Here is a 6,727-nt window from a genome sequence, read left to right on the forward strand (position 1 = left end):
CGGGATGACATAGGGCATGTGATGATATAGGGCATGTGATGACATAGGGCACGTGGTGACATAGGGCACGTGGTGACATAGGGCACGTGGTGACATAGGGCACGTGGTGACATAGGGCACGTGGTGACATAGGGCACGTGATGACATAGGGCACGTGGTGACATAGGGCACGTGGTGACATAGGGCACGTGGTGACATAGGGCACGTGTTGATATAGGGCACGTGATGACATAGGGCACGTGATGACATAGGGCACGGGATGACATAGGGCATGTGATGATATAGGGCACGTGGTGACATAGGGCACGTGGTGACATAGGGCACGTGATGACATAGGGCACGTGGTGCCATAGGGCACGTGGTGACATAGGGCACGTGGTGACATAGGGCACGTGTTGATATAGGGCACGTGATGACATAGGGCACGTGATGACATAGGGCATGTGATGACATAAGGCATGTGATGACATAGGGCACGTGATGACATAGGGCACGTGATGACATAGGACAAAGGATGACATAGGGCATGTGATGACATAGGACAAAGGATGACATAGGGCATGTGATGACATGGGGCACTTGATGACATAGGACAAAGGATGACATAGGACAAAGGATGACATAGGGCACGTGATGACATAGGGCACGTGGTGACATAGGGCACGTGGTGACATAGGACACGTGATGACATAGGACACGTGTTGACATAGGGCACATGATGACATAGGGCACGTGATGACATAGGACACGTGATGACAAAGGGCACGTGATGACATAGGACACGTGATGACATAGGACACGTGGTGACATAGGGCACGTGGTGACATATGGCACGTGGTGACATAGGACACGTGATGACATAGGACACGTGGTGACATAGGGCACATGATGACATAGGGCACATGATGACATAGGACACGTGATGACAAAGGGCACGTGATGACATAGGACACGTGATGACATAGGACACGTGGTGACATAAGGCACGTGATGACATAAGGCACATTATGACATAGGGCACATGATGACAAAGGGCACATGATGACATAGGACACATGATGACATAGGACACGTGGTGACATGAGGCACGTGATGACATAGTGCTCATGATGACATAGGGCACGTGATGACATAGGGCACGTGATGACATAGGGCATGTGGTGACATAGGGCACGTGATGACATAGGGCACGTGGTGACATAGGGCACGTGGTGACATAGGGCACGTGTTTCAACGTGTTTCCATCTCTAGTGATAGTTATGTCGCTGTTGAACGATGCGATGACTATGGAGAATATTGCTATGGAGGAGAGCGACAATATTGGTCTTTTGTCAAACGGCATGTGTTGCCTAATAAACTGCATGTTTTGCTGAGTCGTACTGGACCAGACACTATCACGTGACTTTGATATCCTTGTTATTATATCAATATTCACCCATAAAATGTGTTTCCAATAGATTTTACCGACACAAAAAAGATCCCACCATGTCGAACAAACTATTTATCGGGATTTATAAAATTGTACAGAAACATCCTGTTTCCATCACAGCTGTTTTTATACAGTATGACTTTACTCGCATACTGTAGGTGGAAACGTGGTCAGTGTCTCTGCTACAGATTTATACATCTCTCTTCTCATATAGATCTCTCTTCTCATTGTCTCTGCTACAGATTTTTGAGGGAAACACACACTACGACACTCCAGAGATCCGTCGGTTTGAGGAGATAACGGCTCAGTTCATCAGGATCTACCCAGAGAGGTGGTCTCCTGCTGGGATAGGGATGAGGCTGGAGGTGCTGGGATGTGAACTGCCAGGTAAGGAGATGTGCTTCACCCCCATCTCTCCACGCACATGGCATCGCTACTATGCCATGCTTTGCCATCTGTCTACCATCGGTGCAAACAAAAAGTTGTGCCAACATTACTGTAAAATAACACTACTGTAATATAACATCACTAAGATAACATTACTGTAAGATACCACTACTGTAAATAACACTACTGTAAAATACAATTACTGTAAGATAACACTACTGTAAATAACACTACTGTAAAATACAATTACTGAAAGATAACACTACTGTAAATAACATTACTGTAATATAACATTCCTACTGTAAAATAACACTACTGTAAGATAACATTACTGAGATATAACACTACTGTAAGATAACACTACTGTAAGATACCACTACTGGTGGGATAACACTACTGTAATATAACATTACTGTAAATAACACTACTGTAATATAACATTATTGTAAATAACACTACTGTAATATAACTCTACTGTAATATAACATTACTACTGTAAAATAACACTACTGGTGGGATAATACTACTGTAATATAACTCTACTACTGTAAAATAAAGCGTCTGCCAGTTGGCTGACTTCTTTATATTTTTATTTTTTATTTAACCTTTATTTAACCAGGTAGGCCAGTTGAGAACACCTTTATTTAACCAGGTAGGCCAGTTGAGAACACCTTTATTTAACCAGGTAGGCTAGTTGAGAACACCTTTATTTAACCAGGTAGGCTAGTTGAGAACACCTTTATTTAAGCAGGTAGGCTAGTTGAGAACACCTTTATTTAAGCAGGTAGGCTAGTTGAGAACACCTTTATTTAACCAGGTAGGCTAGTTGAGAACACCTTTATTTAACCAGGTAGGCTAGTTGAGAACACCTTTATTTAAGCAGGTAGGCTAGTTGAGAACACCTTTATTTAAGCAGGTAGGCTAGTTGAGAACACCTTTATTTAAGCAGGTAGGCTAGTTGAGAACACCTTTATTTAAGCAGGTAGGCTAGTTGAGAACACCTTTATTTAACCAGGTAGGCTAGTTGAGAACACCTTTATTTAAGCAGGTAGGCCAGTTGAGAACACGTTCTCATTTACAACTGCGATCTGGCCAAGATAAAGCAAAGCAGCTCGACACATACAGCAACACAGAGTAACACATGGAATAAACAAACATACAATCAATAATACAGTAGAAAAGTCTATATACATCATGTGCAAATGAGGTAAGATAAGGGAGGTAAAGGCAATAAATAGGCCATGGTGGCGAAGTAAATACAATATAGCAAGTAAACACTGGAATGGAAGATGTGCAGAAGATGAATGTGCTCTGACAGCTGGTGATTAAAGCTAGTGAGGGAGATATAAGTCTATTGAAGTCTATTAGTCTATTAGTCTATTAGTCTATTAGTCTATTCATCTATTAGTCTATTAGTCTATTAGTCTATTAGTCTATTCATCTATTAGTCTATTAGTCTATTGGTCTATTAGTCTATTAGTCTATTCATCTATTAGTCTATTAGTCTATTGGTCTATTAGTCTATTCATCTATTAGTCTATTAGTCTATTCATCTATTAGTCTATTAGCCTATTGGTTTATGAAGTCTATTAGTCTATGAAGTATATTAGTCTATGAAGTCTATTAGTCTATGAAGTCTATTAGTCTATGAAGTATATTAGTCTATTAGTCTACTAGTCTATTAGTCTACTAGTCTATGAAGTCTATTAGTCTATGAAGTCTATTAGTCTATTAGTCGATGAAGTATATTAGTCTATTAGTCTACTAGTCTATGAAGTCTATTAGTCTATGAAGTCTACTAGTCTATGAAGTCTATTAGTCTATGAAGTCTATTAGTCTATTAGTCTATCAGTCTATTAGTCTATGAAGTCTATTAGTCTATTAGTCTATTGGTTTATGAAGTATATTAGTCTATTAGTCTATGAAGTCTATTAGTCTATTAGTCTATGAAGTCTATGAAGTCTATTAGTCTATTAGTCTATGAAGTCTATTAGTCTATTAGTCTATGAAGTCTATTAGTCTATTAGTCTATTAGTCTATGAAGTCTATTAGTCTATTAGTCTATGAAGTCTATGAAGTCTATTAGTCTATTAGTCTATGAAGTCTATGAAGTCTATTAGTCGATGAAGTCTATTAGTCTATTAGTCGATGAAGTCTATGAAGTATATTAGTCTATTAGTCTATTAGTCTACTAGTCTATGAAGTATATTAGTCTATTAGTCTATTAGTCTATTAGTCTATGAAGTATATTAGTCTATTAGTCTATTAGTCTATGAAGTCTATTAGTCTATTAGTCTATGAAGTCTATTAGTCTATTAGTCGATGAAGTATATTAGTCTATTAGTCTATTAGTCTATGAAGTCTATTAGTCTATGAAGTCTATGAAGTCTATTAGTCTATGAAGTCTATTAGTCTATGAAGTCTATGAAGTCTATTAGTCTATTAGTCTATGAAGTCTATTAGTCTATTAGTCTATGAAGTCTATGAAGTCTATTAGTCTATTAGTCTATTAGTCTATGAAGTCTATTAGTCTATGAAGTCTATGAAGTCTATGAAGTCTATTAGTCTATGAAGTCTATGAAGTCTATTAGTCTATTAGTCTATGAAGTCTATTAGTCTATTAGTCTATGAAGTCTATGAAGTCTATTAGTCTATTAGTCTATTAGTCTATGAAGTCTATTAGTCTATGAAGTCTATGAAGTCTATTAGTCTATTAGTCGATGAAGTCTATTAGTCTATTAGTCGATGAAGTATATTAATCTATTAGTCTATTATTATATTAGTATATCAGTCTATGAAGTATATTAATATATTAGTCTATTATTATATTAGTATATCAGTCTATGAAGTCTATGAAGTATTTTAATCTGTTAGTCTATTAGTCTATTAGTCTGTTAGTCTATGACGTCTATTAGTCTCTGAAGTCTATGAAGTTTATTAGTCTATGAAATCTATTAGTCTATGAAGTCTATGAAGTCTGTTAGCCTATGAAGTTTATTAGTCTATTATACTTCATAGACTAGAGATAGACAGAGATATATCTCCTCCTGAGTCACCTGGCAGCCATGCAGGTGAAGATGAGGACAGGATATGACACTTGCCTTGAAGACGAGGACAGGATATGACACGTACCATGAAGACGAGCACAGGATATGACACGTACCTTGAAGACGAGCACAGGATATGACTCGTACCTTGAAGACGACGACAGGATATGACACGTACCTTGAAGACGACGACAGGATATGACACGTACCTTGAAGACGACGACAGGGTCTGACACATATGTTGAAGACATATGCCTATGAAAAGGTACCTGCCTGTGGGGTTGTGGGCTGACCACATATCCTTGCCCCTGCTTCTGGGAGGGCTGTAGATCCCGATGTGGGGCCAGAGGCATGTGGTGACGGGGGAGAGGTGGGAGAGAGGGAGAAAAGTGAGAGAGGTAGGAGAGAGGGAGAAAAGGGAAAGAGGTGGGAGAGAGGGAGAGAGGTGGGAGAGAGGGAGAAAGGGGAGAGAGGTGGGAGAGAGGGAGAAAGGGGAGAGAGGTGGGAGAGAGGGAGAAAGGGGAGAAAGGTGGGAGAGAGGTGTGAGAGAGGGAGAAAAGGGAGAAAGGTGGGAGAGAGGGAAAAAAGGGAGAGAGGTGGGAGAGAGGAAGAAAGGGGAGAAAGGTGGGAGAGAGGTGTGAGAGTGGGAGAGAGGGAGAAAAGGGAGAGAGGTGGGAGAGAGGGAAAAAGGGAGAGAGGTGGGAGAGAGGGAGAAAGGGGAGAGAGGTGGGAGAGAGGGAGAAAAGGGAGAAAGGTGGGAGAGAGGTGTGAGAGAGGGAGAGAGGTGGGAGAAAGGTGAGAGAGAGAGGGAGAGAGTTGGGAGAGAGGGAGAAAAGGGAGAAAGGTGGGAGAGAGGTGGGAGAGAGGTGGGAGAGAGGGAGAAAAGGGAGAAAGGTGGGAGAGAGAGGGAGAGAGTTGGGAGAGAGGTGGGAGAGAGGGAGAAAAGGGAGAAAGGTGGGAGAGAGGTGTGAGAGAGGGAGAAAAGGGAGAGAGGTGAGAGATGTAGGAAAGAGGGAAGAGAGGGCAAGGAGTCTGTCTTGTCATCCCTGAGAGTTGGCTAGTCCTGGGTTAAAGAGAGGAGAGGTGATAGCAGTGGGTTTAGTGGAGGCTCAGTGGCGGGTTTAGTGGAGGCTCAGTACCGGGTCAGTGGCGGGTTTAGTGGAGGCTCAGTGGTGGGTTTAGTGGAGGCTCAGTACCGGGTCAGTGGCGGGTTTAGTGGAGGCTCAGTGGCGGGTTTAGTGGAGGCTCAGTACCGGGTCAGTGGCGGGTTTAGTGGAGGCTCAGTGGTGGGTTTAGTGGAGGCTCAGTACCGGGTCAGTGGCGGGTTTAGTGGAGGCTCAGTGGTGGGTTTAGTGGAGGCTCAGTACCGGGTCAGTGGCGGGTTTAGTGGAGGCTCAGTGGTGGGTTTAGTGGAGGCTCAGTACCGGGTCAGTGGCGGGTTTAGTGGAGGCTCAGTGGCGGGTTTAGTGGGGGCTCAGTAACGGGTCAGTGGAGGCTCAGCAGCGGGTCAGTGGTGGGTTCAGTGGAGGCTCAGTAGCGGGTCAGTGGCGGGTTTAGTGGAGGCTCAGCAGCGGGTCAGTGGCGGGTTTAGTGGAGGCTCAGTAGCGGGTCAGTGGCGGGTTTAGTGGAGGCTCAGCAGCGGGTCAGTGGCGGGTTTAGTGGAGGCTCAGTAACGGGTCAGTGGCGGGTCAGTGGCGGGTTTAGTGGAGGCTCAGTAGCGGGTCAGTGGCGGGTTTAGTGGAGGCTCAGCAGCGGGTCAGTGGCGGGTTTAGTGGAGGCTCAGCAGCGGGTCAGTGGCGGGTTTAGTGGAGGCTCAGTAGCGGCTCAGTAGCGGGTCAGTGGCGGGTTTAGTGGAGGCTCAGTA

This window comes from Oncorhynchus masou, unplaced genomic scaffold (genome assembly GCF_036934945.1).
Source record: "Oncorhynchus masou masou isolate Uvic2021 unplaced genomic scaffold, UVic_Omas_1.1 unplaced_scaffold_1945, whole genome shotgun sequence".
In the NCBI taxonomy this organism is placed as follows: Eukaryota; Metazoa; Chordata; class Actinopteri; order Salmoniformes; family Salmonidae; genus Oncorhynchus; species Oncorhynchus masou.